This window comes from Neovison vison, chromosome X (assembly GCF_020171115.1).
Source record: "Neovison vison isolate M4711 chromosome X, ASM_NN_V1, whole genome shotgun sequence".
In the NCBI taxonomy this organism is placed as follows: Eukaryota; Metazoa; Chordata; class Mammalia; order Carnivora; family Mustelidae; genus Neogale; species Neogale vison.
This window is the reverse complement of record NC_058105.1, coordinates 43,465,283-43,483,343: the sequence shown is the minus strand read 5'-3', so window position 1 is coordinate 43,483,343 and position 18,061 is coordinate 43,465,283.

Sequence of the window (18,061 nt, the reverse complement as noted above, 5' to 3'; positions counted from 1 at the left end):
CCATAAGACTAATACTTGCTGATGGAATGTGAGCAGAAGTGATTGGTGTCAGTTTTAGAGGAAGGTGTTAATTTTAAAATCTCTTTCCATTTCAGACAACCATACTAGCCTTGGCATTAAGTGTGTTTAAGATGGATGAGTCAAAACATATAAGGAGGCTGGGTCCCTATATTTCCATCTGAAAAGTCAACTGCTAACTGGAATCATCCACATTGGACTGCTAGATGAGCAAGAAGTACATTTTTTTCTTTTTTTTAAGATATTATTTATTTGACAGACAGAGATCACAAGTAGGCAGAGAGGCAGGCAGAGAGAGGAGGAAGCAGGCTCCCTGCTGAACAGAGAGCCCGATGTGGGGTTCAATCCCAGGACCCTGGGATCATGACCTGAGCCAAAGGCAGAGGCTTTAACCCACTGAGCCACCCAGGCACCCCAAGAAGTACATTTTTATTGTTTTGAGCAAACAGGTTTATTTGTTATAGAAGCTAGCATTACCTTATTTAATATACATGGAGTTTAGAGATTCTTGGGTAAAACATGATTTGCAGGGTTATGATTAGGTAAGTTGTATCCTTGGCTAAACTGAACTTTTTAACTAAATGTAAGTAAGATATGTACAACTCTGTCCTGAATATTTTACTGCTAGCTTCTCATCCTAGTTCATTAATTTATTCCACAAAAATGTATGGGAGACTTACAATATGACAAGTGCCATGCTATGTAGGCACTGGAGATATAATTGATCAAGACAGACACAGTCCTCTCCTCTTATGAACCTTAAAGTCTTCAGAGGAGAGATAATGAATTCTTGAGTGAAGATAATGGAATGGAGGCCTGGAGAAGAGGGGATAGATTAGACCAGTGATTCTCAAAGCTTGATCCTTGGACCATTAGCCTTCTAATCACCAGGAGAGCTTTTGAAAATGTAGACTTCAGATCCTGTCCCTATAAAATCTGAGTTAGTGGGACTAGAGTGGAGTCCAAGCAATTGCATTTTTAACAATCTCTCCCCAGGTGATTCTGGCACAGAATTCCTGTTGAAAGCAGGGGAGGGAAAGAGAGTAGAGGTAGGGGGAAGGGAGGAAGAGGGAAGAAGTGAGAGAGAGAGAGAGAGACTGAGATTTAGAAGGTAAAGTTAACAGGCCTTTAATGACTGCTTGGAAGTGGTAGGTGAAAGAGAAGGAACACTCAAAGAGAAGGAGCACCCCCAGATTTCTGGCATGAATCACTGGGTTGGGGTGATGGTGTGAGCTTGGGATAGGCAATATAAGAAGAGGAGCAGGTATTTTTGGGTTGGGGATATAAGTTCAGCTTTAGACTTGATGAGTTTGAAGCACCCGTGTCAGGTGGAGGTGCAGTATGTTTAGCAGGTATGGTAGGAGTAGAAAGTGAGATTGTTGGAAGGGTAGGAGACCAGCAGAACTGAGCCTGGTAGCTGTTAGGTATAGAATTGAGATGCAGTCCCTGATTTCAAGGAGCTCACGGTCAAGTGATGGGTGGCTTATTGTTATTCCAGCTCTTTACTACAGACACAATATTCTGGGTTGCTGAATACAGCGGAAGCAGTGGGGGTGAACTTAACAAAAAAAAAATTCTGGATCTTCATTTATTTATTTTTAAAAGAGTTATTTATTTATTTCTTTATCTGAGAGAGAGAGAGAGAGAGAGAGAGAGAGAGAACGATAGCAAGAGAAAGAGCACAAGCAAGGGGAGCAGCAGGCAGCGGAAGAGGGAGAAGCAGACTCCCTGGTGAGTAGGGAGTCCCATGCGGGGCTTGGCTCCAGGACCCTGGGATCATGACCTGAGCCAAAGGCAGACAGTTAAATGACTGAGCCACCCAGGTGCCTGACTGTGGCCCTTTAAACCCAGCCATGAATACAGAACTTTTCCTAGTCATTCATTGAGGTCCAGGTCCTCCTTTTCCATCATTGTCCCTGACACCCCATTCTCAATTACTGGTCCTCAAATTTCTGGCATTGCTCCTTTTTTTTTTTTTAATTATTCAGCTTCGTAGGTTTTAGTGATCTTTCCTAGATTCTTTTGGCTTAAAAGGCACAGCTAGCCACCTAATTCTCAACTGTGTTTGCACCTCAGAGTGTGTCATCTTTTAATGTTTTGGGTGACAGGCTCTACCAGCAAAGGTTTCCCTGAACCCCTGAAGGGAAGATGGAGGAAGACAAAGGTCATGTATGTGAAAGTACTCCATACATGTAAGCTCTTATTCAGAATTGTTTCATAAGTAAATCAAGGTTCCAAATGATGCTTCAAAGGGACTTATAAAAGTGGTCAGAATTCTATCCTTTCTGTTCTTCATGCTTTTCTGTCATCTCTGTGAAAATTTTCCTGAAAAGCAAATAGCTTCTATCTTGTATAAGTGAGCTCACAAAGCTATGGAGAAGCTTGATGAAAACCAATGGAGAAATCTACAAAGAGAACAATTCAGTGACTTCCTGCCCAAACCAAGTTCAAATTTGAAATTTTCCTCTGGCCTTACTTTCAGCTAAAATCACTTCATATCTAGAATATCAAAGTTTGGGTATAATTATCAGGGCAGATCCAAATTTGCTGTATCTAGCACTTAAAGCATTGAGACTTTTGGCTTGAAAGCACTCAGAGTGTGGGGTACTTTGTTTGGGGTCAATTTTGAACTCCAGTGAGTGATTTAGGTAAAAGGACACTGTTAAGGTCAGGAAGAAGGGAAACAACTTCTCGTGAATTTTTATTATATATATTATTCATCTGGGTGCCATCTCAGATAAATTCCTATACTACTTATGGAACACACAGCATTCTTTGGGAATATTGCACATCCATTGGGGGAGGGGTAAAGTGGAGACAGGTAGGTGCTTGCATCACCCTGCATCTCCATCAGCCTTCCCCTAGCAACCTCAAATCAAAAACAAAATCAATACATACCAAGAAAATATCAGCTTAGTATGTGTATGAAACTTTCAGGCTGATGGTAACAGAATTTTTAGGAGAGACAAAAATGAATACATACTATAATCCAGTGCTTCCCGAGTTTATACTGTCATAGGAAATATTTGGAAGGCTCAGTGAGGTCAATGGGTGAGGTTGCTCCCAGCTCCAGGCTCCACCTAGCCTGTCATGAGAGTAGACAGGACTGATATCTCAGCAAAACCATAACACTGTTGTGGTACAGCAAGTCCCTACAACTCATAGGGTTGGGGAGTTCTACTCCATAATCTATTATTGGAGTATTTAACTTTTGGGAAGGAAAACAATCCCCACTGATATAACCCAGTTAAGTACTGTGCATGTGTTCTTGTGTGCATGTATGAGCAAGTGTGTATGCATGTATGTTGGTAATTATGCTCTTGTTTCTGTTTCATTTCTGTGGATCCATCGCTGTCAGTTGACTACATCACTCAGCACTCAGGACCTTTAGGACAAGTCTCAGTGTTCCTCCTTTCTTCTCATAGTCTTTATTATAGAAATTACAGAGTTGTCATGCTATTTCATTCAGAGTCTTCAGGTTATTATAATTAATAATTATATGCATATGTAATTAATATAAAACATATCAATAATGCATATGTAATTAATATAAAACATATCAATAATGAAAAGAAATTACTAGCAAAACGTGCTTAAAACTAGCATATACTGATACGCAAGATGTTATTACTTAGGTAGTCTCTGCTTTTACCATGTGTCCCTGTTGAAGCCCAAATGCTACCACCAGTGTATGTACACATTCATTCAGGTTATTCTTGTGCCTTTGTCATTACTTTGGATCTCTGGAGATCAGTTTTAGCCTCAGAATTCAAGGTGTGTAGACATACACCTCACAACCTAAGCTGCTAGTTGACTTCTGTTTGGGATCTTTTTCCTATATGGAACATTAAGCACCATGACTTACAACCCTAACTCAACTTGCTCTGTCCTGTAGACATCTATGATCTGGACATGCCTAATGGGCACACTCTGACAGCTCAGGATACAATTGGCCATGGCTCAGTTAACTATTGCAGCAGCATAGCCTGGCAAGGGCAAAAACTTGGGAGTAGATCAAAACACTGTTTCCATGGCCACTAGAAGGCTGTTGAGAGTAGGAGGCAAATATTGTCAGCAGACCCAGGCTTTGGTCCAGGAAGACCCAGGTTCTGGTCCAGGCAAATGGTTGGTGGCAGGAATGAATGTATCTCAAACATACACTTTCAGTTCAGACCTCCCTTTGTCAAGTTATAAACTCAAGGTTGTACTTGTGATATACATTTACTCCAACCCACTTCCCTTCTATCAGTAGAACACCTCATGATCTATCCAGTTGCACCAAGAAACTAGGGGGTGCTGATGGGGTCCTTCTTGGCCTCTTTCCTCTCCCCCCCATATTAAACCCCTTACTAAGTCCTGTCAATTTTACCTTCTAGATGATCTCTCAAATCTTTCCATCCTCACTGATGTCACTGTAGACCACACCAATATCTGTCACCTGGACAACTGCAGCAGGCTATCACCTGGTCCTTCTACCTCTACTCTTGACTCCCTTCAATCAATTTTCTTTATAGCATCCAAAGTAAATCAAACCATGTCATTACCATCTTTCTCTGCCCTTCGGATTAAGACACAGCAATAGCTTCCATTGCCTTTAGGATAAAGACATTCATTCCTATGATCCGCAAGAGCCTGAATGGTCTGCTCTGGACCCTGCCTGTATTTTTAGACATGTTTAATAGCACTTTTTGACCCACTCAAGGTTAGTGCAAAGTTTCCTGCCCAGCTTTCAGTAAATGAGACTGAAGCTCTGGCTTAATTACGTTTTTAATGAAGAAGTCCATGAGATGCAACATAAGATGAGTTACAAGTCAACACAGAAACTTGTCATTGTAAGATGATTGATGGAGTTAATGGGGGAGGGGGAATGGTGCTTATTCATTCTGGGTTGACTGTTTTATTAAATTGTTTGTCATGAGAATAATATTTCTAGAAGCCAAGCAACAGTACCCCTTACAATCCGATATTCGGATTGGCTCTTACATTTTTTTTTTCAAAGCATATGCACAATTAGTTTTGCTCTCACTGCATACTGGTGAGGTGAATAGAACAGGGATTTTTATTCCCTGCCTACAGATAAAGCAATTGAAACCCAGAGTAGTAAGATGAATGTCACATAGCAAGTCAGGGGCCCATTTCAGTTGGAATAATAAGAGAAATAATAAGAGTGGTAATAGATATCACTAACAAAACCCTCACTATGGTAGATTCAGCTAAGTACATTTGTGTATTATCTTATTTAATCCTCACAACAAGTCTGTGAAGTAGGGAATATAACTATATTTATTTGAGAGGTTAGGAAACTGAAGCTAGGAATATCACTCAGGTGGTCAGTGCTACTTGGAATTCAATGTATCTTGAATCCACCTGGTTTTCAAGTCACTTCTAGTCACCTACCACTTTTGTTCTGCTAGGGCCCTAGGGACATAAAGCATAGAGGGGACACTACAGGCAAATGCATGTTCCTCACTAATTGCTGGTGTTTTGGTCCCCAATTTGGTCCCCAAATTCCTGTACTCTATGACTCTAGGAAGGCTGGACTGCACCATTCTTGAGCCATGAGAACTCTTCTATCGCTTGATTATGAGACTGGAGATAGAGTACTCTGGGTCTCTTTTTCCCTTTAACATCCACTTGGTCCTATCCATTTAACCTTTGGTTCCTATCATTCCAGAATGTGGGGAGGTGGGGCGCCTGGGTGGCTCATTGGGTTAAAGCCTCTGCCTTCGGCTCAGGTCGTGGTCTCAGGGTCCTGGGATCGAGCCCCGCATCGGGCTCTCTGCTCGGTGGGGAGCCTGCTTCCTCCTCTCTCTCTGCCTGCCTTTCTGCCTACGTGTGATCTGACAAATAAATAAATAAAATCTTAAAAAAAAAGAATGTGGGGAGGGAAGAAAGAGAATGAGAGAGAGAGAGAGAGAGAGAGAGAGAGAGAGAGAGATTTTCTCCTGAAGATTAAGAGCAGAAAAAATGTAAGCCACTTATGACTTTCTTCCTTTCTCTTGTACCCTACCCTCTGCCTCTTGGCCTTCCAAAGGCTTCCAGCAGGATTGTCTAGGCCCAGTCTTCCCATACCAATCACATGAGACTTAAAAGAAAAGGTAAATACCAATCCCCTTAACTCTTCTCACCAGACATCTTTGCATTTGGGAATTCTGCTAAAGTAGATTTTTGTGGTGCTGAGAACACCTTGGTATGCTGAGGGATTCTTCTCCTAGGTAGGAGAAAAAGTATCCCTGAGCGCCCCTATAAGTGTTTGACTCACATTCAGCACTGGGCATGCCAGACAGCAGGTAGCAACGCATCAGTTACTGAGCTGCAAATCAGAGTAAGAAACCTCTGTCCTTGTGTGGGTCTGACATCAGCAAAACAGGAATTCCTTTATACATGGTTGGGATATTAGATTCCAAGGATCAGAAATGGAGACTAAGATTAAAAACTGATTCTCCAGCTCAACTTAGAGCTAATGCCCAGGCTACTGATGTGGGAAGCACTTTAATTATGTCCTTCTTGCTCATAGTCAAGATTTGTCATCTAAATAGGAGTAGGACTGAGCCTGCAGGTATGAAGCAGAGAAGCCATGAAGCAGGTAGGGTCCTCAGCCCATATATGATGTCAGGATAAACTTTAGCTAGAACCTTTTATATCTCTTCTAACGGGAAGTTGTCAGTTATCTCACATCATTGTGAGTAGACCAGAGCTTCGCCACTTATCTGGAATCTCACATGGCATTGGTTCTCAAAGTGATTTCAGGAACTTCAGTACTGGCATCACTTGGGAACTGGTTGGAAATGCAAATTTTTTGGTGCCACCTGAGACCTAGTGACTCAGAGACTCTGGGGTATGGGCCCAGCAACCTGTGCTGTGTGACACATCTCCCCGAGGATTCTGAGGTGCACCAAAGTTTGAGAACCATTGCTCTCTATTGCTCTGCTGCTCTAGGCCATGGGTTCACACTATCATCAGTTCATTTGTCCCAGAATCCTTATGTGCTATGAGCTTTGACTTTTAGGGACTGTATAGCTCTTGTCTCTTCTGGTTCCCTGTCTTGTGACAAGAAATAAAGACTCTCCCAGCCTAGGGGCCACACCAGGGAACAGGCATATGGAACACCAGGATCTGCATACTGAGATGCTAGGAATAATCTTGCCTAGTAGGAATGGTTACATTAACTCTCAGTTCTTGTCTTGTCTCTCTGCACTCCATCTAGGTCTTGGCCAGGCCACCAAAGTGGGGAGGAAATGAGCTACTAGTGTCATCGTATGTTTCCTGTCAAGGACATCCAACAGAATTGGAATCAAGCTCAAGTAGTATAGCTCCAGAACCTCTCCTCTTAACCAGTGAATGACACTTATACAGTGTCAGTTATCATATGCCTGCTAAATACAGCAGTGGTTTTATAACATAAGGAAAGCAAGTTAACTTTCAACCAAGTTAAGCTTAAGTTTGAATTCTGGCTCTTTCACTTACCAGACGTGAGGTTTTGGGTATGTTATTTAATCTATCTGGGCCTCAGTTTCTCTGTCTGCATAATGAGAAAAAATAATCCCTATTTACAGGGTTTACTCTGAGCATTAAGTGTAAAGTTCCTAGTACTGTGCCTGGCATATAGAAGTGCTTAGGGTGGCTGCTGTTACCATCCATGGTACCGTTCCTATTGCTGGCTTGCCTTCCAGAAACACTCAGTTCTGAGATAATCCACAAGATGTCCCCCTCTCAACAGAAAGTTCTGTAGCACTGGCATGTGTATAAATATACGTATCAGAGGATCCGAGTTCTTGAAAAATGACTTTCACATCCATGCCTGCTTGTGCAAAAACATATCTTGAACCATGTGCTCAGGAGGAAATCATAGTTGGCTTTGCAACCGATGCACATATGGCTCTTGAGGCAGTTCTAAGGCGAGTCGGTCACTTTCCAGGCTGTGTGTGGGCGGTGACTACATCCCCACAGTATAGCCCAAGCATGATGTGATGGAAGGAGTTTGAGAATCTGTAATTATGCTCCTTTCTCAAGTCCTGAGGAAAGTATATGGCCCTTGAGGAGTGTGTGTGTGCGTGCGTGTGTGTGCATGTGCACGCATGCCATGTGCATAGTGGGGTCATAGAGAGGTTGGGGACATAGGCTTCCCCTCGAAAATTTTGTACCAGACACAGAAACATCCTTTCACTTCCTGCAATTCTGTGGATTTTATTTTTGGTAGGTTCTTATGGTACAGGACAAAAGTTCAGAAAGGTACTCTGCTGTTTGTGTGGAGCAGATAATACCAGACCTAGAATAATTACATGTATTCAGGATGATGGAACAATAAGAAATCTAAGTGTGGAGGCTGCCTTTGCAGCAGGAGCAATAGAGCTGTAGACTCATTTATTTTTTTTAACCACTTGAAAAATCGTTTCCTCCTGGTCAACACAGGAAGAAAGAAAACAGTACAGCTGTTTTTGAATTTTTCTTTCCTTCCATTCAGCTCATTTACATATTGAGTATAAGGCCTACAGCCTGGCAAATATTTTGCCCATTAGTCTATTGTACATGGGCTTGCTTTTCCTAAGGATAATTTCCTTTGTTGTTTCTGAATGAAGGATGACAGTGTCTCTGCTGCTGTTGCTGCATTGCATTACTTTGTTCCAGGAAGAGAAAATGGCCTTTTTGTTGCAAACTTCACTATTCTGGGTATTTTAGGCAAAGCTTGTGCCCTTGTTTGGGGCGAACAGGCTTGAACTGGAAATGCTGAAAGATCTTTCTGCCCCAGAGAAACTTAGAAACTGGGAGTCCCAAGAACAGTCTTTGGCACCCTCTGACCAATTCTCTCTTCCCAGGCACAGAGTGCCCTTATGCGGCCTCCACCCTGCCCCAGTTATTTTAGCTAGACTAGTCTTTTCTGGAAAACACTCCAAGATCAAGATTTTTCTCAGATTTCTTCCCTTTGCCCGAGTTTCTGTTCCTCAGTGTCTTTCCCTTTATTTCCCAAGGTCGTCCTTGGCTTCGTGCTTTTCAAACCATAGGAGTACATGGCAGTGTGGCAGTAGGTATGTGTGATCTCCTCCTGGATTGTCACTTTTTCTTGGTGGCAACTAATTTGAATATATTCTGGAGTAGAATGCAAAAATTCCCTCAAATCTTTAAGATAAGATAACTAGCAACCATCGAGTGCTTACTGTGTACTGAGCTCTGTTCTAAGTGCTTGGTACATATTAATTAGATTAATCTTCACAACAATCCTAGGAAGTAGGTTACTATATCTCATCTAGTTTTATGGATGTGAAAATTGAGGAATGGAAAGTTTAAATGACTTGTTCAAGGTCAGGTAACTGAGCAAGTTGCATTCTGGCTGAGAATCCCTGCTCTTACTGTATTTTCTGTCATGGAGACTTTTCTGTGCCATTAGGGGTAAAGTGCAGCTCTTCTGTTTACTGGATTTATAGTTTAACCTGGTCCTTGGAGTGAGGTAATCTTCATTTAAAGGAATCATTCTGATATTGGGTTTGGGGATGAGTGGCAGGTCAGTGGAGAAGATTGAGTGAGATAAAGTACCTTTTTATGTCCTCACATCAGGCCAGAAGTCAGTCATCTTTTCATAAGATCAAGGATATAAATGGGTGTAGCACTTATGACGAGTTTTAGTCCACATCACTGAGGGCAATGTATGGATTGAATTGTGCCCACCCTCAATTCATATGAAAAAATCCTAATCCTCAATACTCTGTACTTGGAGATAGAACCTGTAAGGAAGCAATTAAGGTAAATGAGGTCATAATGGTGGGACCTGGTTTGATAGGAGTAGTGTTCTTATAAGCAGAGACACTGGAGAGTGCTCTTGCACTCCCGTGCTTGCTTACCAGTGCTCTCTCACTCTTGTTCTCTCTCTCTCCCTCCCTCCCTCCCTCCCTTGCCCTCTCCCTCCCTCTCTCCCTCCCTCCCTCCACCTTTCCTCCCTCCCCTCTTTGTACAGGTGAGCCCACAGCCCAGATGGAGATTAGTCTACAAGCCAAGAGAAGTCATGGCATAAAACCTGCATTTCTGGCACCTTGATCTTGGAGTTTCCAGTTTCCAGAACTGTGAGAAATGAAGGTCTAGGATGTTTGGTTTTAGCAGCCCTAGTAAATGAACATAGGCACTATATATCCTGTTCTTTTATTTTTATAAATTAAATGTAATTTTCAGGTCCCTAACATGTATGGGCAGGAAATTAAGTCCTGATGATTGGGGGGGGGTTCCTACACTCTTCTGTTTGATCACTCAAGAGTCCTAGCCTTTTGCTGTGCCAGAAAATCAGGCAAGTGCTGGGTTCTTATTTCTTAGTGGTTTAGGCTTACTGTTTGCTCCTTGGACTCCCAGAGGTTGCTGAAAGCAGGTTTCTGTTGACTGTCTTTGTCCTAGTGGACCCTGAGATACTGTTCAATGAGATCTTCCCTTTTGACTGCTGCCATGTCTGGAGCACTCTGCCCGCACTCAGTGCACTGGATTTGTCAGTCAGCTCTGACTCCTCCCAGTGTCTATGGGAGCTACTACAATCTCTCTTTCAGGCTCACAGCGTTCCTTCCTTGCAACTCAAAGCCCTTCTCTCTATGCAATGGTATAACATAATCCTCTTTCTTTATTTTTCAGAACTGGGGTCACAGAACTTTTTCTGTAAAGGTCCAGATATATTAGGTTTGTGGGTTGTATAGTCTAGGTTGCAATTACTTACCTGAGCTAGAAAGCACTCATACACAATATGTAAAGGAATAGACATGCTGTGTTCCAATAAAACTTCGTTTATAGACACAGAAATTTGCATTTAATACGATTTTCACATGTCACAGAATATTCTTTTGATTTTTTCCCCCTCAACCATTTAAAAAAAATCTAGAAATCATTCTTAGCTCACAGGCTGTACAGCGGTTGGCAGTGGGCCAGATTTGGTTTGTGGGCTCTAGGTTGCTGATCTCTGGTTTAGTCTTTTGCTACTCAAAAGTGTGGGTACATGGACCAGCAGTGTGTGTCACCTGCAAGCTTGTTAGAAATGCAGAACCTCAGGTCTCACCACAGACTTACCCAATTGGAATTGGAATTTTAATAAGATCCCCAAGTGATGCACATTAAAGTTTGAGAAGTACCAATTTAGAAATCCAGTGCTGGCTTCTCTTTTTTGGACACTGGGGAGGGGAAAGCAGATGTTAACATTAGTTTTCAACTTTTTTTCTTCTGAATACTATCCATTGCTATCTCAACAGTGACACTCCTACCTGATTTCCACTGTTGGCCTTTCCTGAATGTGGCAGCACTTAATAATGTGAGTTGCAGCCAGCTTTCCATTAGTCATGTTAATCCACAGATCATTAGCACCTGACCTCGAATGAATCATTTGATGATTGTGGCAGATCTGCTTTCCAACTTCTGGCTTCCTTTTTCCAAAGTTAAAATTCCCAGTTGCAGAATGGAACAACAACTGAGTATTAAGGAAGAGATGCCCTTGGGGCATTCTCAGAAGGTCGAAAATGCATGGAATTAAAATTTTTGTGTGACGAAACAATTCCCTCAGCATATGCAAATTCAGTAATACAACGCATGGACCATTACCATGGAAAATATCAACAGAACTGACAGAATTTTTTTTTGAACCGAATGTGGCTTTAGATACCATATTAGTTTTTGTATTGTAAGCTTTTTCTTCTTTTAAAAAAAGATTTATGTTTTTAGAGAGCATGTGAGAGCACGTGTGAGCACATGTGTTTGAGTTGGGGGAGGGGCAGAAAGAGAGAATCTCAAGCAGACTCCCTGCTGAGCGTGGAGCCCCATTCAGGGCTCGATCTCACAACGCATGGGATCATGACCTGAGCCAAAACCAGGAGTTGGATGCTTAACTGGCTGAGGCACCCAGGCGTCCCTGTAGACTTTTTCTTAAATGTATTTTTTCCTAGACTAATATTAAAATGACTTTGTATTCCATGGGCACACATCTGTGGATGTAGGAAGCTCAGAGGCATGGGCAGAGGTTGTGGAGGAAAGTCTCCCTGAGATTAAAATTGTCCTTTAAATAATCTGTGAGTTGATGTGCAACAGCCTTGTGAGGTGAGAGTGTATCTGTAATGAAGACATGCTGTAAGCTGCTTTGGGCTCTTTACAATCACACTCTTTCCCAGGTTTCCTTTGTGAGTTGTAGACCAGCCCTCTTATCACTAATTATCAATGATTCCTGCTTGGGTTTCTGAGAAACCCAGTTGTAGGAAAGCAGGAGACAGACTCCTGCTTTTCTCTTTCTAAATCTTGCGATCATTGAAGTTTGATTCCCATTAATGCATGAACGCACCACCCCAATGAAAATGCAACTCTACTGTGTATGTTTTGATTAACTTGTCAGAGGCCAGGCAAGGAGAGCTTGAAGAGTAGTGTTGCTCCTGTACTCTGTTATTTCTGCTTCCATTACTTGTCACACCTGTCAGTTTTAGGAACATTCATATCTATGAAGCCATTATTTTTAGTACTTTCATTATTTTGGGTGTCTAAGGACACAATTAATGTATCATGTTGGTCACATTGGTGGATTGCAAAGATGGTAGGTAGACCTGCGAGGGATTTGGGCTTAGAGAGTGGGTTTCCAAAGTGCTTGGGCATGTGGCATATTAAGTGGTTAAATTCCCTTCCTTGGCTCTTAGTCTCTGGAGAGTCAGCCTCAGAAGCAAATCCCTAATGCTAGTTTTTGTCTTCAAAAATACTTTGAGACTTTCTTATTATCTCCTGCTCCTCAGTCTTTTTAGTTTACACACCACCTAACTTGACTCTTACTTGATTTTCCTCACCAGGATCCCTTGTGTTAATCTCCTTTTCCTGATAGAGTGGAGTAACAATGTTAGCTAACATTTATTGTTTACTCTGTGCCAGGTACTGTGCAAACAAGATCTCATTTTGTCCTTTCACAGCAGACCTACAGGGTAGGAACTGTTGTTATACCCAATTTACAGATGAGGAAACTGAAGGATAGGGAGTGACTTGTAACTACTGTATTATACTGTATTCATAACTATAGCTCGTGATTACAGAGTGCTTACCTTCTGGGCAAGCATGGTTCTAAGTTCTTCATATGTATTAACTCACTTACTAATCCTCTTAACAACTCTGTAAAGTAGGTTTTGTTATTATTCATGAATTTTAGAAGGAGAAACTGGGGCACAGAGGGTTTAATTAAGTTACTGAGTCACACCATTTAACAATCATAGACAGAAGTAGTCTTTGGATACAAAGTTGTTTGACTCTAGAGTCTATATTCTTTTTTTTTTTCCTGGGGAAGAGCCATAATAGTGTCACCTGGTCTGGGCCCAATAAAAGAAAGGATGGACCCTCTTTTAGAACCCAAGGCCAGGAGTAACACACAGGAGCCCATTTGACTCCGGAGTGTATTTTCTTCACCACTTTCCTATACTACCTTCCAGATTCCTGCTCAGGCAAAGGCAGAGGATGTCAAATGGTGAAGCATGTCCATTTGGGGAGGCAAGGAGGAAGAAGTGGGAATCACTGTTCACTTTCTGGTGATTGTTACCATGTGGAAAGGTAAGCATACTGTCATCCAAGCTACCAGTTTATAGACGAGAACCTCCTGATCTGGATCTTTATATAAACTTTTCTTATTTTAAATATGGCAACAAATGCCAGTTTTTTACAAAGCACCTTGTTAGCTTACAAAAAAATCTGTTGATAGGAAGCATTAAATTATAGATAAGGATGTTTAATTCATATACTTTAAAAATATTTACTAAGTGCTTATGAAAACTGCTAATTCTAGATACTGTTATTCAGTGCAAGCCTATGGAATCCCCATTTTCTGTGTTGATTCTCAGTGTTGTTAATAATAAATGGCCTCTTTCCCTGATTTCACTGGTAGTAAATCAGTTTAAATGATGGTTTGTGTATATTTTAGAGTTTAATTCCTCAGTGAAGTTATGACTATTGGAAGAAAAATGTGGACTTTAACTGTTTAATATGCCAAGGATGCATGTTATCCTTTTTTCCAAATGTGAATAAGTTGTATATTTATTTGTGTAAACTTTTCAAAGAACAGAACACACATAGATGCCCCCACACACATATATACACACACTCATACACAACACGCCTGCGAGCCTCATCTGACCCATGGGCTACGAGTTTGCAACCTTTGTCCTAGGGGACTTAGCTTCTTTTTTCCCCTTTGCTGCAGTTCCTAGCCCATTACCAGTTTTATAGTAGGCACAGACTGAATGCATGCTGACTTCGTGTGGTCTTATTCTGACCCAGACGTGTCTCAAACCTGATGCCCTCTCTCAGGTCACCTCTGTCTGTTTCCACTAAGACTTCTCTTGTTGTTTTGCAAAGCTGGCGTCCAATTCCTTCTCCTTCACAGAACATTTCCAAATCAGTTAGAAGGGGCTTTCAACCTATCCTAAGCACAGACTGTTTCCATATAACATTTACCAAAAAAGCAAGTGAGAGAGGAAGAATGGGTCAGCCCAGGGGTTTTCAATCCTGCATGTACATTAAAACTACCTAGAGATCTTTTAAAAATGCTGATTCTACGTTTCCTTAGCGATTCGGGGTCTCTTCTGATTCCATACAAATTTTTGGATTATTTGCTCCAGCTCTTTGAAGAATGCCGGTGGAATTTTGATCGGAATGGCATTAAAAGTATAGATTGCTCTAGGCAGTATAGACATTTTAACGATGTTTATTCTTCCGATCCAAGAGCATGGAATGGTCTTCCATCTTTTTGTGTCTTCTTCAATTTCTTTCATGAGTGTTCTATAGTTCCTCAAGTATAGATCCTTTACCTCTTTAGTTAGGTTTATTCCCAGGTATCTTATGGTTCTTGGTGCTATAGTAAATGGAATCGATTCTCTAATTTCCCTTTCTGTATTTTCCTTGTTAGTGTATAAGAAAGCCACTGATTTCTGCACATTGACTTTGTATCCTGCCACGCTGCTGAATTGCTGTATGAGTTCTAGTAGTTTGGGGGTGGAGTCTTTTGGGTTTTCCATATAAAGAATCATGTCATCTGCGAAGAGAGAGAGTTTGACTTCTTCATTACCAATTTGGATACCTTTTATTTCTCTCTGTTGTCTGATTGCTGTTGCTAGGACTTCTAATACTATGTTGAACAAGAGTGGTGAAAGTGGGAGAAAGGGGAACCCTCTTACACTGTTGGTGGGAATGCAAGTTGGTGCAGCCTCTTTGGAGAACAGTGTGGAGATTCCTCAAGAAATTAAAAATAGAGCTTCCCTACGACCCTGCAATTGCACTCCTGGGTATTTACCCCAAAGATACAGATGTCGTGAAAAGAAGGGCCATCTGTACCCCAATGTTTATAGCAGCAATGGCCACAGTCGCCAAACTATGGAAAGAACCAAGATGCCCTTCAACGGATGAATGGATAAGGAAGATGTGGTCCATATACACTATGGAGTATTATGCCTCCATCAGAAAGGACGAATATCCAACTTTTGTAGCAACATGGACGGGACTGGAAGAGATTATGCTGAGTGAAATCAGTCAAGCAGAGAGAGTCAATTATCATATGGTTTCACTCATTTGTGGAGCATAACCAATAGCATGGAGGACAAGGGGCGTTAGAGAGTAGTAGGGAATTTGGGTAAATTGGAAGGGGAGGTGAACCATGAGAGACTATGGACTCTGAAAAACAGTCTGAGGGGTTTGAAGTGGCGGGGGGGTGGGAGGTTGGGGTACCAGGTGGTGGGTATTATAGAGGGCACAGCTTGCATGGAGCACTGGGTGTGGTGAAAAAATAATGAATACTGTTTTTCTGAAAATAAATAAATTGGGAAAAAAAATAATAAAATGTATTGTGGGTAGACTGGATATTAGGATTAAAGGAACCAAAACAAACAAACAAACAAAACCCTGACCCCCTGGAGGACCCTGATGGGTAGGTAAGTTTGAAAACCACTGCTCTAGAAAACATAGTTTCTATACCTGCCTAAGAAACAGAGATACTTGTATACTTAGAAACAGAAGCAACCATTTTATTTAAAAAATGAATATAAGTTATTTTCTTGAGGAATTTAAGGTGATTTGATGTACCCATCAATCTTCAAGAAGGGCTATGAATAGGGGCACCTGGGTGGCTCAGTGGGTTAAGCGTTTGCCTTCGGCTCAGGTCATGATCCCAGCCAGGGTCCTGGGATCTACTCCTGAGATGTGGTCCCTGCTCATTGGGGAGCCTGCTTCTACCTCTCCCTTTGCCATTCCCCCTGCTTGTGCTCTCTCTCTTTCTGTAAAATAAAATAAAATAAAATTAAATTAAACTAAATTAAATTAAATTAAAAAGATAAAATAAAATAAAATCTTAAAAAATAAAAAAAAATGCTGATTCTAGAGCTACAGCCTCAGAAATTCCAATTTAAATCGTCTGTGGTGGGACCTTGGGCATCAGTACTTTAAAAAAAAAAAAAAAGCTCCCCAGGCATTCTGATCTGCAGCCAGGATTGAAAACTGGCCCAACTGGTGAATATGTGTTTGTCAGAAGGTCCCAAATATCCACTTTGGGCCTTGATCAACTGCCTCCTTCTTTACTAAAATCGGACATTTGTAAGGTAAAGAGTCAGACTGGGGTAACTGATATCTTTATGCATTGTTTTCCTGTGAACTAGAATGTTGTTTCTGCTTCTTATGTAGTTATTGGGTAAGTAGGCAAGAACACGGGCTAAAAGGTGTATATTGATGTTGAAGAGGGAGTGGCAGGTGGCTTTTGAAATGGCTCTGTGATTCCCTACTTTTTGGTATTCACATGCTGTGTAATTCTCCCCTTTTATGTGGGCTGGACCTAGTGACTTCTTTCTAGCAAGTGTAATTCAGCAAAAGTGAAGAGATGTCCCTTTCATGATTAGGTTACAGAAGATTGTGACTTCTGTCTTGCTGGCTCTCTTCCTCTCTAGCTCTCTATGCTTGCTTGCTCCCATGAAACAAGGTGTTATGTTGTTAACTGACCTAGGAAAGGTCTACCTGGCAAGAAAATGAGGACAGCTACTGGTCAACAGCCAGTGAGAAATGGAGGTCTTCTATCCAACAGCCCATGAGATTCTAAATCATGCCAGATGAGTGAATTTGGAAGCAGATATTTCCCTAGCTGAGTCTTGAGATAACTGCAGCCTTGACCCATATCTTGATGGCAGCTTTTGGAGAGAATTTTGAGCCAAAGTATCCATCTAAGTTATGTCTGTGTTTCTGATCCACAGAAACAGTGAAGTAATAAATGTGTGTTGTTTTAAGCCACTATATTAGGTGGTAATTTGTTACATAGCAATAGGTAACACATAGAGGGGGTGATGCTGGGTTCTGCTTATAGTAAGAGGCTAGAGAAGTGATTCCCTTCTCTAGGAATTCCCTTCTCTTGAATTTCCTTGGGAAGCTTGATAAAATGCAGATTCCTGGACTCCACTTACAGAGGTTTTAGATTTGGTAGGTCTTAAGTGGGACTCAGGATTATGCCTCTTTATCACACATTCCAAACACTTCTGAGGCAGGTGTTCTTTGGGATTGCAATTCTACAACAGTCAACTAGACTCAACCTTTGGAGAAGCAGGGAATGTTGGTGGACCAGTGATTATTGTGTTGTGCAGGCTCAGTGGGGCAGGATTTATGGAAGGCTTTTATATTAATCAGGTGACCTGCTGGAAGGCATACCAAACTTTGAACTGGAAGAAGTCATGGAGGTCAAAAGAGTAGCCGGGTGGCAGTGTGCTGGTTGGGTTGGAAGGGAGAGAGACTGGAGTGAGGAGCCAGGGTAGCAAGAGATGCTGAAAGCCTGTACTAGAATGTTGGAATTGCAGATAGGAAGGAAAATTATGAGAGGCATTTTATTATTTTATTTTATTAAAAAAGATTTTATTTATTTAATTGACAGAAGAGAGAGATAGAGAGCACACACACATAGAGGGGGAGGGGCAGAGGGAGAGGGAGAAGCCGACTCCCCTGTACAGGGTCCTGGAATCATGACCTGAGCTGAAAGCAGATGCCTAACCAACTGAGCCACCCAGGCACCCCGAGAGAGACATTTTAATTGACATTTTAGAAGGAT